The following is a 19,249-nucleotide window of genomic DNA, read 5'->3' as shown; positions in this document are numbered from 1 at the left end:
TAAAATTGACTACTGCCTCTATTTCCTTCTCCAAAAATCACAGAATGCCTTCGATCTTATGTTCACTCCACATGAAAAATTCCTGTTAAATTTAAAACAACTTTTTATTGTAACGACACACTCTGAACTAGGATTTTACTTCTGCTGCACAACCCAGAAATGCCTGCACAGCAATTAACTCCCTCAAACAAGAAACGGTCAGTTTTTAAGCTATATTCCTCCCCATCCTTCTCCCTCCTGTTGTTCAGTATTTGGCTCAATGCAACTTAAAAGGATGAAGATGCAACTACTACATCTCTTGTTTTTCCGCCTGCTCAGTTTGGTTTCTGTATGTTTGACTGGCAGCTGGCCATCAGCAACCATCTATTAAATACCTTCTGACAAGTTCTGGGGCCTTTTTCAACATCAGGCGAAATGCCAGCATCAGGAGCTGCTTGTATATACTTCCCAGGAGAAGGGAAAGTAAATTTCTGTATCTTGACAATTTATACTGTACACCCACTTCTTTGCGTAAAGGCTGATTTTTTCATTTATCTTTTTTTGTTGTTGTTTGCATAGGTGAAAAATGCTGAATTGGCATTCCTCATTCTGCCCGCTTTTCTGGAAGGGTGACCTGCTTGCTAATTAAAATCATCATCTTCATCTGATATGGGCTAAAGCTGCGTAACTGCATCACACATGATGAAAACTCACAGCTTGGTCCATACCATCACAAGGCAGAATTCAGTTTTCTGCATTTAACAGCAGCAATACTAGCCAGGCAAACACTACAACTGGACATGCAAGGAGTAAGGTTAAACGTTGGTTAACTAACTCGGATAGGTTCTTTGTGAAGGTCTATGACAAACACCTATTTAAACATGTCTCAAAGTGTATCTATAGCAGGGGTCTGCAGCACTGTAAATAACATTGTTAGTAACAGTTCATTTAGATCAGATTTAGAATACAGAATAACTATATTCTATATTGAACATAATTTAGAAAAGATTTTATTTGCAAATTATCAGGAATCAAGCTATCAGGAATGTTTTCCATTCGGCACAGACCAATTAAAATGTCTAGGTACAATTTATATTTCCAAAAGAAAGGTAGGTTTTCCACTAATCCTTTATGAGACATTAATTCTACTGAAATAAATATTTTGTGTGGAGTACTTTTACCCAGAAACTGGAGTTGAGTGTGTGACATAATAAAATTCAGAATAGGCTAATTACTTAATCCAGGCAAATACTATAAATCATCATTTCCATACACTGAAGATCCTTTATTAGTAGCTATTTATAAATAGACCGAGTTAGAAAACAGCCACAGGAACTGCGACTGTGTTTTTCCATTTAAAGACAATTTTCATTAAAAAAAAAGTCATTCATGAAACTGCACCGATGTTGAAGATATTATATATAATTCTGCTCTCAAAAAAAATCTCCCAGAGTAGTTCAGCTGCCTCTGCAGGAGGAAACTTCACATACAGCTCTCAGTTGAAAGGGTAAAGTTGGCTTTAAGCCACCTAACTGGTTCACTGAATCTTAGGACAGCCAGGAATCTACAGAGGCTCCCATGCAAATAAAAAGATACTTCCCCCTTCACCTTATAAACCTATTCTAACCTATGCTTAGAGGTACACAAAACCAGCTGGAGCGTGCAGTGCACTTCGGCAACACTTTCTGCCTGTCCCCAGCACTCGGGACAGGGAGGGCAGCTCTAAGCCAGAAGGAAGCACCTTTCCCAGCAGCATCTTGCTCGGGAAGCTGCTGCATTATGAAAGTTTGCTTTGTGTCACTAGAATAGTTCAAAAGATCTGTAGCAAAAGAGAAAGTGAGCTCAAGTGAGCCCTTCTATCTGCATGCCTCTTTCCACAAGTTTTATTTATTAGAATTAAGGGCATATTTTACAGCTTTGCGGCGGGCTGCGGGAAGTAGATCTACACTGCATGAGACAGACCCCTGACAGCCTCAGATACAACCTGCCTGACCACCAGGCAAGACGCAGCTGTTAACTGCCCTCTACTTTGTGCGATCACTCCTATGTACAGAGTATCAGTTATTATTAAATCTGAGGCCTTTTTAACTCCAGGTGGGACTACTTTAGGTTGAAGGTAAAACAGGTCACTACAAGCCCAAATGAAAACAAGGCTTGTTAGTACTGTGTGATAGAGGTCTTCACTGATGGCCACCCAATGACCCAATACAAGCAGATATTTCTTCAGCATTTCTTCAGTGGGTTTTCACTTAGTTTGTCCAACAGCTTACGGCCTACCTGCTCGGGTAGGTAATCAATAACAACCAAAAACATGCACTTCTAAGGCCAACAGATGAACGAATGTGCGCGCTGATCGGCTGTCCCCCTCTGGAGGACACGCACCCCTGCTTAGTCCCCAAGAGCCTGAGGAAAGTTGGTTTCTCCTCTGGAAGAGACCTTTGTGAAGTACTGGTGAGCATACCAGAAAGACTGCGATCTTACAGGGAACAAGTTTAAGATCATGTTCTTTTTTAATAGAGAAAATGGATGCCTATTCTAGCCTGCGCTCCTACAAGCTCCTCTTACAACAGCATGGTGAGTTCCTCTGATGAAAATGCCACCTCGTTCCCTGGAGCGATCAGCCTCAGCCCGCATCTTCTTCCTCCCTCGCTTAAGTGTCCACCAGCCAGAAAAATATATAGATGCAGACACCGTTCTGCTGCCTAGACATACTTTTTTTTAATTATTTTTATTTTTAACTAAACATAACATACAGTAATTGCTCATCAAATGAAACAGTGCCACCATGTTAGTACCTGGTCAAAAAGCAGCACGGACTTCAGGAAGACTGTGGTGGTCCTGGTTGGCGGTCAAGAGCAGCTACCTATGTTCTTCCCCAGTAACTGATACTGTCATAGGACAGAGGCAAAAGCCTGACATGGGCAGCAAACAGTAAGAGAGACACGGTAACTGGGAAGCTTGAGTACTCCCAGGGAGAAAGCAGAGGGAGAGGACAGTGGGTAGCTCCATGCTAAGGCGCTGGAGTTGCCCTTAATGCTGTGTTCAGTCCTTTAGGTGGAGTTTTGTAACTCAACTGCATTTAAACCCTTCTTGCAGTTTACACATCCACAAACACATCTAGCCTCCAACTGGCTGGGAATGAAGGACAACTCCAACACTCTATCCCATCTAATTTCCCTGCCACTCTCCTCTGTCCACATGTATTTTACATTTAAATGAGAAAATTTTGCTTGTGAGCATGATGAAATTCCCAGATTGTAATGATTATTTAATATCTTTAAGAATTAACCTATCATTATTGTCACTTCCGAGCTAAAAATCATTCTGTTGGCCTGCTGTGTCCGTGTCTAGTCTGTGCAATCAAGAAATGAAGAGATTTGGGATTCATTGCTCTGATGCTGACAAACTATTTCTCATAATCTAATCTCTTTGAGCCACATTTTCCAAACGAGTCAAAGAATTTGAATTACTAAGCAAAGACACAACGGGTATCCTAGTCAACGGATGTTCTAGCAAAACCAAGGCTTGAACTTTATCCCTCGGTTTCCACTACTTCTAAAAGTGATATAAAGTAAGCACCTTTGTGATTTACTCTGTGCAGAGTAAAAGCCTTTGTTTAAAAAAAAAAAAAAAAAGAAGAAGAAGAAGAAGAAGAAGAAGAAGAAGAAGAAAGAAAAAAATAGAGAGAGAGAGCACAAAAAAGAAATATCCAGACCTTCTAATCACTTCAACTTGGAGATCTTTGCCCCACTGAGAATTTCTCAGCACATAAAAGTTGTGAGGTGTCTTCACTTCAGTAGGTTTGGGATTGCACTGTTGCACAGACATTTAAGTAATCCACAGGATTTAAGTTTGTTTACTAGAGGAAACAAAGCTTTGAGGTTAGACTGCCTGCATGGCCAATACTTTGACAAAGGGGATATTAGGAACAGAAATTCCTACCATGGCCTACACGTCTACAGCAAAGTCCACATCTCAAAGGAGTGCAGGCATTGCAAGAATACTAACATCACTAACACAGAGTAGCATTAATCTAATGAGATTACCTTCTTACAGACAATTGGATACCTCCACTTTCATATACATTTAACCAGAGGTCTGCGTAAACACCAACTCCCAGTTATTTTACTTAAAGAGAAAGCATTGTAACACCTCTCACGAATGAGATGTGCCCAAACTAGAGACAAGTGAGTCAACACAGGGTAGCTGGTCATTCAAACCAGGACTAAAGGGCACAGCTGTGTTTCGGGGAGGACTCATTTTTCCTGGTGCTTAGGAAATCTGTCTTTTCTATTTCCTTTTCCGACCCATCCGGCATTTAATCCTTCTAGCTCTGCACTCATGTGATTACACTCACCAAAGCTTGCCTCTGGTCTCGTATTTTTTAATGAGCTAGTTCCTAAATTTCCACTAATTTGTCCAATTTGTTTAAATATTCAATAATGTTTTAATAATATTAATTCAATAATTATTTACTGAATTGGACATTTTAATGAAATGGATTAAAATGATTAAATGACCCAAAATGTCTTTCTGTCGTTTTGCATTGAGAATACCGGAAAAATTTTCCCTACATTGTAAATTGCTATTTACCATCTTCATATGTTTACATGATGAAAATAGTAAAAAAAATCTTTGCTTATTACTAAATTTGGGGGGGGGGACTTTTCACCTAAAACTCAGCTTACTTTAACCGCTCAACATTTCTTCCTGCTTTTACAAGAGATGGCAACTCTTAAGTGGAAATTGTCACTGGCAGTATTTTATTCATAAATTTAGGGAACAGATAGGATTTCAACTTGCAGCTGGTTAGACTGCTTTGCTAACCAGAGAAATGCCAAGTACAGTTTGAAATTTCACACACAAAAAAATCTTTCAGAGATAATTGGACAAAAAGATATTAGGAGCAGTTACTAAAAATAAATGAGGAATTGAAAAAAAACAAACGCTTGAAAAAAACTGCGTGGAAGGATTTGCACGTGCCTGGCCGCAGACAACACAACTTACATCAGGAGTCACTCAACAGTTCCTGCAAGCACAGGACCAAACCTCCTTTGGTAAATTTTAAGCTTTTGGAGCCGGACACCGCAATACAGCACCGCCATGACCAGAGCTCTCCTATGAATGAACGGATACCTCAGCAAGACAAATTTCCACCGACTTAAACACCCTGCAGGCTTCCTAAATCTTATACTCAACGTGCTTGCTACCTTGGTCATGGCAGAAGAAATGGAACGACTAGGATATTTTTGCTTAACAGTGGATCAGGTTTGAGACAGACAACAGTAAGGGCATGATGCCTGAGCAGCTCCTGCGAGCGGAGACTGCAGCTCTCCTCAGAGATCTAGCGTGATTAATTCCTCACCGGGCAGAGCTTCAGGGGCGTATTTTTCACTCTTCAGAAAAGCAAAATTCTCACTGCAGTCAGTGAGACCTGACTGATGGTTTTCCTAATTTTTCTCTATATCTTCGAGATGCATACTAAATAGCCAGGTGGCTACATGATAAAATACATTAATTACGTCTCATTTTGGCTAGCGCACTAACTCAGGATCTGCTATGACAAGCAATATTAACTAATGCCAAGGAATAAAAGAGCAATTCAACCATCTTTTTTCCTTCTATGACCACTTCAGTCTCTGCTCTTTCTGTGTGCAGTATTAAGTTACGACTGAAAACTAAAAGACAACTTAAAATGTAATATGGAAAGAGGAAAGAAAGCCATACGAGAGCATGCAAACCCTTTACGGAATTCACTCCATTTGCAATAATGTTAAGAAAAAGTCACATAATGCCATTTGCTGGATTCCTTTCTGTTTGATTTGCATCAGCTGTACAAAGTTTGAACTGAACTGGTGAGACATGCACAAACTCAAAAAAGGCAACAAGGCTCCACGTGGCTTTCTAGGCGTTTTCTCAAAGAAATTTGTCACCTTTCTACTGTGCTAGATCAACAGAGGTGAGACAAACGATGTGACAAAGTGTTAAGTAAAGAAGTCACATGACAAGATATTGATAAAAATTAGGCAAATATTCAGTCACCACGAAAGAGTAAAATACTGACATAAAGATGACTAATTTTTCATTCCCTGGTACACCTTGGAAACCTTTAGGAGTTGATGAACTTGATTTCATAATATTATCCACTGAAAAGAGACTTAGTGAGGCATATATAAGCGGCGACCCCAAAAGCACTTAAAATAAAGACAAAACTCAACAGACACCCATAGTTCTCTTGTCCTTAATGACACTGCTTGTCACAACATACAAGCTCTTCTACTAGCTTGATCAGTGGAAGACATCATAACATATATAGTTTTATAAACTATGTATCATCGGTGCAGAGAACTGCTCCGCTTGATAATTCCAGCACTTGGGAAATTGTGAATAAACTTAAAAACTTTATAAAATGAAACACATTTTTCATGTTTGTACAGCTCTCCTAACATTATTGAATTATTTTTCACCCAGTTTACTAGCTTATTAGAGTACAAAGAGATGGGGAGAAAAACAACATATTAAACAACATAGATGCTCTATGGCACATACCTCTTTTTTAAACTTATCCTTTAAGGTTAAGGAAGAAAGAAATACGACTAAGAAAGAAATGCATGAAATTGTGAAAACATATGGTAAAGAACAGATTGAGTCCCTCCGAGTACTGAAAAATTACTACTATTAACAACAAATACTGATGTGGAATTGTTTGCTTAGCTGGGTGCTTCCTTCCTGGTTCTATAACGTAGTCTCACTGGATTTCAAAGTATATTCTACCGATCCAGAAAGACGCCTTTGAGGAAAGGTCTCAGAAACATAACTTCTACCGAAACAGTCTGTGCTGCACTGAACGACAGGCTGAGCGTGCATAATTCAGGGCTCAGAATTAGTCTAAACTAAGCAGTACTAGTATGGATGTAGGATGTTCAGACAGATGTGGAAGTGAGCAGCGTATGAAAAACAAGGATGTGGCTTTTTTTTTTTTTTTTTTTTTTTTAAACAAGACAACAGCCAAACAGCTAGAGATAAACTTCTTGCAGAAGTAAGGCAAGTGACACTCAAAGAAGCTACGGGGAAAAAATTCTCAGGGCACCAGCAGCCTGATACAGCTGCCTGCACGACTGCTTTGAGGCCACGGAAGATTTGAGGGAGTTAGCCCATAAGCGACATAAGCGTTTAACGGAGCGTAAGAACACGACTCCACGGCCACCACCGAGCAGATGACTGGTGAGCACAGCCTAGCTCACTTTGCAGTAACGTGTCCATGACTGAAATACCAGCTGTGGATCCAAAACGCAACGAGATGCTTAAACACGCAGCTGTAGTGTCTTTCTAAACATTTTAAATGCAATAGCTCTTTTCTTTGCTTGCCCGCTAGCCCCACGGGCCGCGCGTGTAAGAAGGGCCAGGGCACTCCCTCGGTCCTGAGCAGCGCCAGTTCTGCTGTTCCACTTGTAAGTCACCTTTTAACTACCTGCTGCTTTCGCTCTTCCCTATAGGACTAATTTATCTAAGGTAGAGAAACAAGGAGTAAGTTGGATTTAAGGTACTTTTACCGCCCCAGGCCTTGGCAGATGAAAGACTACGCCTCCGTGCCTCAAATAAGACAGTGTGACCCAATACGTGAGGAGAGCACTTACAAATCGAACGCTGCTCAAGTCGTTAGGTATTTGATGAAACGTGAATGAACGAGGGGAGATCGCGCGGTTTGGAGAATTAGCATTTTCCACATGCCGCTCGCTGCCCTGGAGCTGAAAGGAGGGAAGAAGATATATAATGCTCAGCGCTGCTGGCAGCTGCGGGAGGACAGCAAGGCGGCTGCGTGGGCCTCCTCCTCTGCTGGGGGAGATGCCTGCGCGCCCGCGTGCCCCGGTCCGCCGGTGCCCAAAGCGCCGGCTCGCCCAGCCCCACGGCACGCGCAGGGAAGACTGATGTTCACACAGAAGGCAAACGGACAGAGACAACAAACTGCCACTAGCATCCAGAGACAAATACGAACAAAAGCCTCTCGAAACGCTACAGCTGGGGAATTCATAGAGGCCCTGATGAGCAGGGGGTCTGGAGGTGTTCGAGCTATGCGAGCGGTGCGCGCACGGCTCATTTAGCAAACGGCTCAGCTCTGCCGGAAGACCAGCACAGCGGCGCGGGACGCGAGCGTGCTCCCGACCAGAAACCAGACGCGTTCTAGCCTTGCACGGATCTTTCCAGCCCACAGTTGGGCAAGCTCTGAGCCAGAAGGCTACCTTTTGGCAAAGAGACTGCATTGCGCACCAGGGCCTGGCTCTGCAGCCATCCTACGGCTGATTATAGAGACTCTACCGTATGTTAGGACTACCTGTTTGGCTTGGTAGTAATCTCTGGGGTTTGGCTTTAAAAGTAAAATCCACTATTGAACACAGCATATATTTTTTTGGCAACATACAAATTATTGCATATTAAAGCTTTAACATTGCAGTTGCTGCTTAAGATTGCATAGAACTCTTTTCTATGTTATTTCATTGCGACGTAACATATACAGCTATAAAACTTTTCCTATCAATGAGAGGTGGACACTCTTAGGATACAAGTGAGCAGCTGTTCAATAACTCAAAGCATCATTATATTATAGTTAAGAACCAGAAGCAAAGAATTAAACTGCTAGGGAAATTCAGACCAAATCTAATTTCACAAGTTGGAATTTGTCCAAAACATTGCATTTAACACCTTTACTCCTGTGAACGCTGTGTGAGATCTTTAATGACCACAAGCGGTCAGGACCCAAGTTTCAGATCTCACCTGATAGACAGGCTAATGAGATTTTCACTACTACTAGCTTCTGCTAAGACTGACAGCTGCTCCTCCACAATACTTCCACATTTCCATTCCCTAATGGAATCAAATTGCAAAGCTGTGCAAAAATGATAATGCAGACCTCCCCCCCAAATCTCAAAAGCAGCTTGACTCAGGGCCAAGATAAGTGTACACATGCATCGGTTACTTTACCTTACATATATTTTGCAATCCTTGACATACAAACACATAAAGCCCTCACATCAGAAAATCCAAAACACTCTTTCCGTATATTGTGAATACAGAATATGCTTTACAACAATTTAAAGGATTATTATTATATCTATGCCTTTCATACATAAAAGTATAATACATACACAATAGTCTGGAATGCCTCAGAAGGATGTGCCTTGTGCTGGCTATAAATAATTCAGCTGGAAAAAAAGCAAAATGAAACTGCATACTTAACCAGCATGCCAGAACTGAATTATTATTCCGAATGCTTCTCTGAAATACAAGTGTACCATTTACACAGTGATTACCACCTCTCAATTTACAACCTAGTTGTCAATATTCTTTATGTTAAGAGTATTAACAAAAAAAAGTAACGCCGGACCACTTATTAAATACATGGCTGAAGGTCTATCGATACCTATGGGACAACTGTTCCAGAAAAGAGCATAACTTCAGTCACACATACCGCTCTCAGGCTGCTGAAACTACTCATCTTGGCCCACGATCTGCCCTTGGAAAGCTTCCTCCAGGACAGCAAAGGTTAGCAGCACACCGTGACTGCCCATCACAAGCACCCGTCCATCATCAGCTGACGTCTTTCATCGCAGCATCTTTCCCCTCACTCAGCTAGTATGGAGGGATGGGGACGAGCCTCTGGGAAACACGCCTGGGATAAACGGACGGATGGAGAAACATCCCTGGTGTCAACAACTTACTCCCAGCTACTCTCCCTCCCAAAGCAGCTGAAGCAGCAGGGACTTGCCGCATGCTCTCCACGCGCCCGGACGGCCCGGGGCAGAAAGGCGTGCAGCAGCAGAGCGACCCTCGCGGCAGCTCCCTGCAGCACCGCCCAGCGCCCCAGCTCGCTGCCACGCGCCGCCCAGCGCCGGCGTGCTAACTCGGGAAGCGCTCTCCCCGAGACCCGAGCGGGCTGCTACAGGTACGCTGTGCTGTGTGTTCGAGTGGCTCTAACACAGTGGCATCACTTTAATAATTTTTGTTAAAATTATGCCATGAATATTTTTATCCAAAGTCTCATTACAGTTTAGTAAAGTTCAAAAGCGTGGCGTTTGGGATATTTTGTTTGTTAATTTGCTTGTTTTAACAGCATACCAGTAGCAAAGGCAGCAATCCTACTAGTTCCGATTTGCCAATCCAAACATCTTCTCACGTTTTTTATTCCTCTGTAAGTGTTCCTCATTACACCTCACAGGCAAATACGCAAACTTATAAAACAGACATGCATGATTTATAAACACTGTTAAAAATGAGTATGTTCTCAGAAACTTTCCTCATTTAAGCACCCAAATTCACCAGTAGTCTATTTATAAACAGACTTTAACTTTTGCCGTCAACCACCCCTCAAAAGAAGTTTCAGCTATCTAAATCAGCAAGAAACATAAATCCCAACTATCTGCTGCATTGTAAGCAAACATCTCTCCAGCACATCCTTCAAGGCTTGGTTTCGTGTTCAGATTTTAATTAATTATTTTTGAATTTGTCAGACTTGAGTCAATTTTTGTTTCATTTCTTAAAACTACAATCCAGATTGTAAAAAAGAACAACTTTAATTTTCTCAAACATATATAGAGACAAAATATTTTAACATTATTTTCATACTATATAACAAGAATAATAATTGGCTAGATAATTCAGTACCTATCGAATGATTAAATCATTGACAGTGAAGAATCAGAACATTCAAAACAGGGAAGCACTTCTCTACTTCGCTTCAGGATCGTGTTAAAATTACCTAAGAAAATGAAGAATTCTACTCTTGCTTATCAGATACTTCAAAACAGACATTGTATTTTCTAAGCTCTGCAAATCACATTTATGTGGCATGTGCATACCAGAGACCTTTTTTGATCTACCCATTGTCAAAATAAAGGGAAAAAACACTCAAAAGTGATTTTCTAACAACTCATTCCATTTCGAAAGTTTTTTCATAAAAAAATACATCAACACCATATGAAACAAGCAGAACAGAATGTGGTGGTAAGTCAGCCTTGGGTGCGAATCAGTCCCCTCTGCAGTCCTGCTGCTTTCCTAGCAAATATTCACATAAAACAATATGTTCAGTGATCACTGCACTTCACTGTATTCATTTGATCTCAAATTGAATACAGGAAATAGTGACGTTTATTCACATTACTTATTACGCCAACTCTTTCGAAGATCAGGAGTGCTAATGCTGTAAGTTCTAGCGAAATATTTGTAAAAGAGTCTTTCCCAACTGTTCCAGCAAAGGAATTGTGTAAAACGCAGAAGTGGAGTCCAAAAAGGATTCTACTGGTCTTTCTTTACATCTCAAACGATCTTTACTCATCTGTACAGTACAAATATCAAAAAAAAGTTTAAGTAATATATCACAGAATACAGGGAGGAAGGCAAATTTGAATACCTGAAGAGTGCTGTCTGCTCAAAGTTTAAAATACTTGTCTTTTTTTTTTTTCCTAAGCTATGCCTTATATAAAGTGAAGCTGGCCCTATCACTTCTATCCACATAGGTAGGGCTCAAAAATAAGTTATTACTAAAATAAAGGTGAACTTCCACTCTGTGGATTTTTTATCATGTATACACTAAAATGCCAACAATATGTCATGCCTAAGAAACATCCTTTTATCCTATTTTAAAGCCAGTATTCAACTTAAATGGTAAGTCATATCTCTTGATCTTGTTTTGTAAAGGTTGTACTTGCTACAGGCTTAACACAACTGTGGGAGACAGTATGGAAAAGATCGATAAAGCAGTATTACCCTTTGTGGTAGTGAATCTCTGCAGGACATTCCAGCTTAACTCTGCTGCCTGCACTTACGCTTCACACTTTCCCACTGGGAGAACGGGCTAAAGCCCATAGTAATGGACTAACAAGACAAGAAGAGGTGCATAAAAAAAACGCTCTTCTTGCTGTACAGTTGCTTCCTTTCTGTAAGAGCTATAAAAAAAAAAACAAATCTCTTCAAATGCAGGGCTTATTTATTAAGACAAAAATATACTCACAAGCCCTGCTGAACTCAGGTCCTGGCTCCATCACAGTGTTAGATGCAATAGCTGACGATTTCGGTTTTAGAGGCATGATTCCAAAAAGCAGGGGGCTGAGGGTGCTGGACGGTTACGCGTTACCACTGTCACTTCTACCACGCGGCATCTCCCTCCCCTCTGGTTCTACAAAGCATACAAACACGGAAAGGTTTCTGCTTTAGCACAAACTGGGCTGTTTGACACTGTTAGAAATCACATGCCGGTGATTATAGCGAGTCTAGGAGATTGTTTCAATGACAAGTTCTGTAGGAGGATCTGACTTATAAAGCAGAGAGAGGTCTTGCTGTCTGAAAAAAAAACATTTGAAGAGGTGTATTTTGGGCTCAAAGAGAAGTAAACAGCTTCATCTCTAAGAGGTAACTTGGAAAAGTCACAGGCACTTAAGTGAGTCAGACACGAGACGGAGACAAACAAAATCAGCACAGGGAGAAGATGAGGATGCAAAAAAAGATTAAAAAGTTTAGAAGGAAGGTTTCAGAAACGAAGACAAGTGTTTCAACTTGGAGCTAGGTGTGAAGGGTCTGACAGGCGCAGGATACCTCGGTGCAGATGACAGCTAGCATCTCAGAAAAGCAACCTTTTTTTTTTTCTTCTTTTTAAGATACACATATAGCTTGCTGGAGTCACATGACAAAGCATTCAAATACATTATTAAAAAGACTTTTTAGCACAGGGACAGGAGGCAGCTGTATAATAGCACTCTACCAAATGTGCTAGAAATACAAATGCGTATGTATAAAAACAAAATTAACTACAAAAATCTGTGTGTCCTTTAAATCTCAAGTATTCTAGAAAAGATCAGAGTGAGCAACTCAGATATAGCATGTCCTTGTAAACCGCCATGTCACACACGCCTTACATTCTCACTCAGACTATTTGGAGTTTGAGATGAAAAACTTGCTTTGAGTTTTAAAACGATGTAAACTAATAAGGAGTGAAACGTAGGAGGGAGGAAGGCAGGCATTTGCAAGAAGAGAGTTAAAAAACAGGTGATAGGAAAGTATCTTTATAAACAGCAGCAGGTTGGAACAGCAGATGATACATTTGGAAACAGAGGCAAACAAATGCCAAGCTGTTTGGGTAAAAGAAGGTATGGAATAAACACTGATTAACTCAAGAGATCCAAAACCTATTTTGGTGGGAATTTGGTGGAAAAATATCACGTAAAGCCTGTGTCTCTGCTCTCACTAACAGGAGGAGCTGTTGTTCCCCTTTCGTATCTTCTTTTTCCTGCCGCCCCACCAAAGCGTGGTCATCTGCATCCCTTCACCTTTCTCACTCCTGCCTTTACGTGCCACACGGAAACGCCAGGAGGTTACACGGGAAGCAGTGCCTGAGGCACTGGGTCCACATCCCGGAGCAGTCGGGATGCTGCAGGGCAAGCGTCGGGGGAACGGACTGCAAGACGCTGATTTTCTCCTGTTGGCCCATTCGGACGCCTTCCGCATGCTGTTTCTAATAGCCAGCCAAGCTAGAAAAGATGAAAGTGGCAAGGTGCAAATGAGCAGTTTAAGAACATAAACAGCCTTACCTCTGTAACGGCAGTTCAGGTGAAGTAATAATGTCAAAGAAATACAAAAAAAGGGAATCAAAACCTTAGAAATATTTGTTTCTCTAATAAACTCCCCAAACAACTAATTATATTAGGACCACGCGTTTCCTTCAGCTTACAGTTTAAATGCATATGCATTAATAATTTGATAAGAGAAACTTAAAATCAACTACCGAATGTGAAAGGTTACTTGACATAAGTTTACTGCCTGGACTTTAGAAAGGGAACTTTTTTCAGGTGCTATCTTCTTTTGTTCGGGAGAGGTATTTTTCCTTTTTTTTTTTTTAAACAGTAATTGGCTCTGAGTCTGGAAAACGTAGGCGAGAGATGCACCCTGCTCTTCCTTGCCAGAAAAAGGCCGGCTGGGTGCCCGGGTCCGCGGAAGCCCCTCTGCAACACCTCCCCATGCTGCAGCCGTGTCCTCTCTGCTCGTGACACTGGTAACACACCCACCTTTGCCAGTAGGCTGGGGCGCTGCTTTTGAATGCATTGTTTGTCCTTATTTGAGTTCAATAGTTAAAAGTACATCGGAATATACTATTTTCAGGTAACGCGCTTTTCATTCCCACATAAGTGACGTTGAGCAAGACCTGCGCGGACCTGGCAAAGGGGCGCTCGGGCTGCAACTGCCACTTCTGCCCCACGAGCCACCAAACAGCCAAACTGTTTTCCCAAGACAACAAAAAAGGCGGTGAGACACTGAAAGCCTCCAGAGCCCCCGGGGTCCTGCTCCCACCGAGCGCCGGGGTCCCAGCACACCCCTGCTGCCTCTTCCCAAACCACCCTGTGGCATGTCAGGCCTGGCCCAAAACCCTCCGAGGGGGTTTCCAGGCGTGTGGAAAGCCTGAAGCGGCGGTCGGGGCTGCTGACAAGGCAGCACATTTACCCCGTGCCGGGGGCCATCAGCCGGCCAGCAACACCGCGCGCTGCCCAGGTGACACTGCCCGGCTGCCGCTCCCCCCGTGCCGAGCAGCGCCACGCGCAGCGCCCCTCTTGCACCCTATACGCAAAACTGCCTGTGAAGACAACATTTTACCCTCCGCAAACCCTTCGTTACCAGGTGTTTCTGCTCTACGTATTTGTTAGAGAGGAAGACTTGTAATACAAATTTGCACTGGTTACATAGAGCAATTAGTGGGTAAAGTAACCTGGATAAACAAGTGTAATCACCTCTGAAACAGTGCATATTATTAATGATATACATTTTAAGTGCTTTTCTTACATTGGGTAACAAACAGTAGGGTAAGATGATGATTTTTGTTCACCCCTAGAGTAAGTGCTTTTAATATATAGTTCACATTCACTCATTGTCAGTGTATACGCCCCATTGCAACAGAGAACAATGGAAGCTATTTTTCATCTTAGCTCCTTTGCTAAACGTTGCAAAACAGCTGCTATATTCCTTCAGAACCTATTCTGCTACTGCACATGCGAAGTTTTGCTCTTTTTAAATTGTCCTATGGTTTCTTCCACGCGCTGTCAGGCTGCTACAGAATGCTTTGCAATGCCCTGATATACAGAGCTCTCAGTTCGTGAGCCATTTAATACATTTCCCATCCCAGTAAGTGCAGGTGGTGCATAAGCTGCTTTCTTCAGAGTTGCTGCAAAATTACAGGTCTCTGATACAGTTTAAACAGGGAACTGAGCATCATGGTCTCCCTGATGAACTGTGTTGCAGGTAAAACTGAGCCAGGAATGCTAGTACAGCTCAATTAGCTATGTTTCATTACAAAGTGAAGCCAGTTAAAATAACAAAATTAATCCCATAAAAACATGCTGATGGTCACCTACTGAAATGATATTGCAGTAATGGCATTTAGATAGCATCCACACAATGGAAATAATCGGAAGCCTTTTATGCTAAACAATACGGAAATCTATATAAATATATCTGTAAGTATAGCTAGCTATATATATTGCTAAATATATATCTCTATAAAGATAATATACAGTTTCTAATTATACCTAAATCTATATCTATAAATATACATAAGTTATAATTAGAATCATTTCTACCTTTACTCAAAGAAGTGATTCTAAAATACTCTTGTCAATCTTTGAACATTATGATTTCTAAGTGAAAAATAATTTCTCATTTCCTAATAAATACAAGGCGTCTGATAAAATTTCAGCCAAAAAGTGGTTAAAATTCTTCTTAGCTTTTCAATGCAAAATTAGGTTCCACTTTATCAGAAAAGTTTCAAATGCAATATTACTTTTCCTTACATATACGGCTTGCAACTTACCTAGGGCACTATTTATCATTCAGACAACTTAAGTACAACAAAAAAAAAATCACCTTGAGACAAATGAGAAATTCTCTCTTGGGAAACTCAAAACTGTATTAATATGATAAGCAGTAGAGCTTTACTTTTCCTTCATTAACTCTAGCAGACATGTGTGATACAGCCAAAGAATGAAGGGGGGGGGGGGGGGGAAGGACTAAAAACCCAAGGTTCAAACACGCTCCTGGTCATAGGAATCATTTTCAGCTTCTCCAGCCCAACCAAGTTAATTCATTGCTACAAAATCACTAAAAATAGGATAGGAATCAGCTGAAAAATTCAATGCCCTGAGGGAACTCAATACATAGATAATCTAACTCATCGGGGAAATTAAAAGTTCACGTCAGGTGTTTAGTAACCAAAGCATTTCATCAGATTTCAGCAACCCTGATGGAACAAAGAAAAACGTAGAGAAATAGAGAAAAATATTGGTTATGTAACCAAGATAAATAAAAACAAATTGTAAAAAAGTGCCAATTATCATCATTTTTCTGTTAGGATTTCCCAACTACATTGCTCACTCTATATACCTAAGATAATATTATTTTACACTACTGAAATACAGTGGTGTAGCATGTCACTAGAGTATCTGTACCTGTAGTCTGAGTCTATTATGCAAAGCTTTATATGCATTGTGAGTTTGTGCGCAGCTCTCGCGCTCTTTGCGGTCCCCTCTTCGGAATAGGGGGAAAATCTACTCCTGCTAGCAGGAGTAGAAAATTCACCATCCAGGTCTTAGTAATATTAGTACATATGAGGACACATCAGTTCAACTTTTTGTACGAAATCAGCCTGGTTCATGTAATCAGAGATTTATGAAGTAAATGTGAACCAAGAATACCTATCAGTGCGCTAGAGAAGTTCAAAAAAGTGGCACTTTCACTCAAGACTCCTTAATTTAGGGATCTGGAAGTAGTTAACGCTTTGAGTGAACCTCTCAAAAGTTACATTTCTAAAATATTTCACTGAAAAAGTGGCCACATTCTCAAGGAAACAGCATTCAAAAAAACTAAAGCTTTAAATGAAATTTCTATCCACGAACGTAAGCTCGCCTCCATGCAAACGTGCTTCGTGCTACAGTATTTCCCCGACTAGGCATTTTAGTTCAATTAAATATTTTTATACTCATAGTTTAAAGTGGCTTTGTATTTACTTTAAAATAAAAACCCTCATCTCAAAAGATGATCAAGCATTCCTTGAACATACCGACATTAAGCAAATGCTAAGCAGCGGGTAACAGATAAGACCACGTGCACATATGGGTGAGCATCAAACACATCTGTTTGGAGATTTACTGAGTCATACTCGAAAATACAGAACAATTTACACTGAAAAGATAAAATTCTTTGGTAGACTCAAATCCCACCAGCAGGGCATGAGATTTGGTAGGGAGCTGCAGGCTGAGGACCAGCCCTTACTCGCTTAGCGCCTCAGGGACTAACCTCAGGCAACTTTGCTTAACTCAAGTGAAAGGAAACGCAGAGCCGCAGAGAACTCTCCCACCGCTACCACAGCTTACAAACACTCTTTGGTATCTCAGGATCGCGAAAGATCTTCTTAAGACACCACGACAGCTGACTGACGTTTAAGGCACTACACTGGAGAATCAAGGAGATGGTTTAGCAGACAACGTAATCAGTTAGCTATCCACACCCACAAAGAAATGGCAAATATAAAAAAATCTAGTTTTGGGGTGGTATTCACCCGGTACAGCTGCTGCCTCGTGTCCAAGACATTGGAAGCATCCAAGAGAAATGCTAGCAAAACACAATAAAACACAACGCAAAACACAATGCAAAGCCGTGAGAAGGACGGTGGCAGCCTAGCCCCTAGCACCAGGTTCGAAAGACCAGTGTGTCTGCGTAAGCTATCCTGAGGCTTAACATAAAAGCATCGTCAGCTTTGTCCCTGAGATGCATCTACTTAGCTATGTTCCTAACCCGTGTTTTTCCCTGCAGTTCTAACATCCCCGAGAACGGCCGCCTGTGTAATCCTCCGCCCTGGCGCCTTGCCTCGTTCCAAACGACTCTGGCTCGCGAGGATTCTCCCAGCTTAACGACTTCAACAGTTCATCTTTTTCAACAGTTAGGAAATAGGGAACTTATTTTGAGGAAAATGTATTATATTACTGCTCTTCAAACAGCAAACGTTTGCAAAGATCTTATGTTCAATGCTGCCATACTTCAATAAATCAGCAAGAGCAGTAGAACATCAGAACGCTTTAGGCAAAACACTGGGTTACAGAGTATTTCCAAGCAAAAAGATAACCATCTTCAAGACGTCTGAAACCTTCTTGTAGGGTAATTCCTAGTCCATGATTCACAATTTCTCTAAAGAAAATATGGAAACATATGAACTAATAAAAAAAGCCAGTAGCAGGATATTCAAGCCTTACTAACAAGCATAGCAGGATGGACGGAAGTAATTTAACTCTGTCCTGCTGAGTCACTTTAGCTGTCCATCTACACTGAACGAACCTAATTAGCTAGTATCAAAAATGCCACAGCTTGAGCAATGGACAAAATGTACGAGGGAGGAAAAAAAAAAAATTAATCAGTATGAGACATCCTCATTTCCATTTACTAAATATTAAGTGCAGCATTTTGTCCCAAATTAACTAACAGCTAATGAAGGCCTTATTTAACAATATTCTCATAAACTCAAGAGTGGAAGAAAGATGATTTCTGAGTGCCCAATCATATCCATGTATTTAAAATTCTTCCATAATACATTATATCACAGTGTATTTCAGCCTGCATTTGTACCAGAACACTCAGCCACAGAACACTACATTAAAATAACATTAATGGTCTGTCTTAAACTCTTAGGCAGATAAACGTAGGCACAAAAATTCATGCTGACACTTTGTTATTCGCTGCTATTACTGTGCACCATAACCCCTCCCTGCCCATCAGATAGAAGAGTTCAGATTAAAACATGAGTATCAGTTCAGATTTGCACCCTTTACCCAAAATCTTTTTGCTGTACTAGATTTACACAAGCACTTATAACACCTTAACGTATTTTGTAGGTACGTATCTCTCTTCAAGGAGCAGATCTGGATACGCAGAAGAGGGGAGATGCCCGGTATTCTCTGTTTAGCTGTATCAAATTTCGCGTTCTTTTAACAGTACAGAAGCTAGGGAAATACAAAGATTTGTTTTAGTTCAGATGTGTATTGTCTCACTGATTAATGGATTGACTCTATCAACATATGAACGCACTACAGGCAGTAACTGTAACTACTGAGCCCACATTTCATTTCACTGGTTCTTCAGCTTCCACCTAGGTCTTCACTGATACCACCACCTTGTCCACACAGGAGCCCTTCGACCTTGTTTTTAGTGGCTCTTTGGCTGGGAAGATCCTATAACTTATGCTGAGTTA

At 41.1% G+C, this 19,249-nt stretch overlaps 1 protein-coding gene across 2 annotated transcripts in view; it reads right to left on the bottom strand.

Annotated features, from left to right (window-relative positions):
• TENM2 (teneurin transmembrane protein 2) overlaps positions 1-19,249 on the bottom strand; it is a 692,618-nt gene that overhangs the window by 569,062 nt on the left and 104,307 nt on the right. Inside the window, exon 1 of one of the 2 annotated variants that reach the window (XM_068959700.1) lies at positions 11,984-12,071. The exons of the other annotated variant lie outside the window; for it this stretch is intronic. The gene's annotated coding sequence lies outside the window, so the exon portion shown is untranslated. Of the gene's footprint in view, positions 1-11,983; positions 12,072-19,249 lie in introns of those variants that run through there. 2 annotated transcript variants of the gene reach the window in all.

This window comes from Struthio camelus, chromosome 13, assembly GCF_040807025.1.
Source record: "Struthio camelus isolate bStrCam1 chromosome 13, bStrCam1.hap1, whole genome shotgun sequence".
Classification (NCBI taxonomy): domain Eukaryota; kingdom Metazoa; phylum Chordata; class Aves; order Struthioniformes; family Struthionidae; genus Struthio; species Struthio camelus.
The sequence above is the reverse complement of the archived record's forward strand: the minus strand, read 5'-3'. Positions and strand labels throughout refer to the sequence as shown.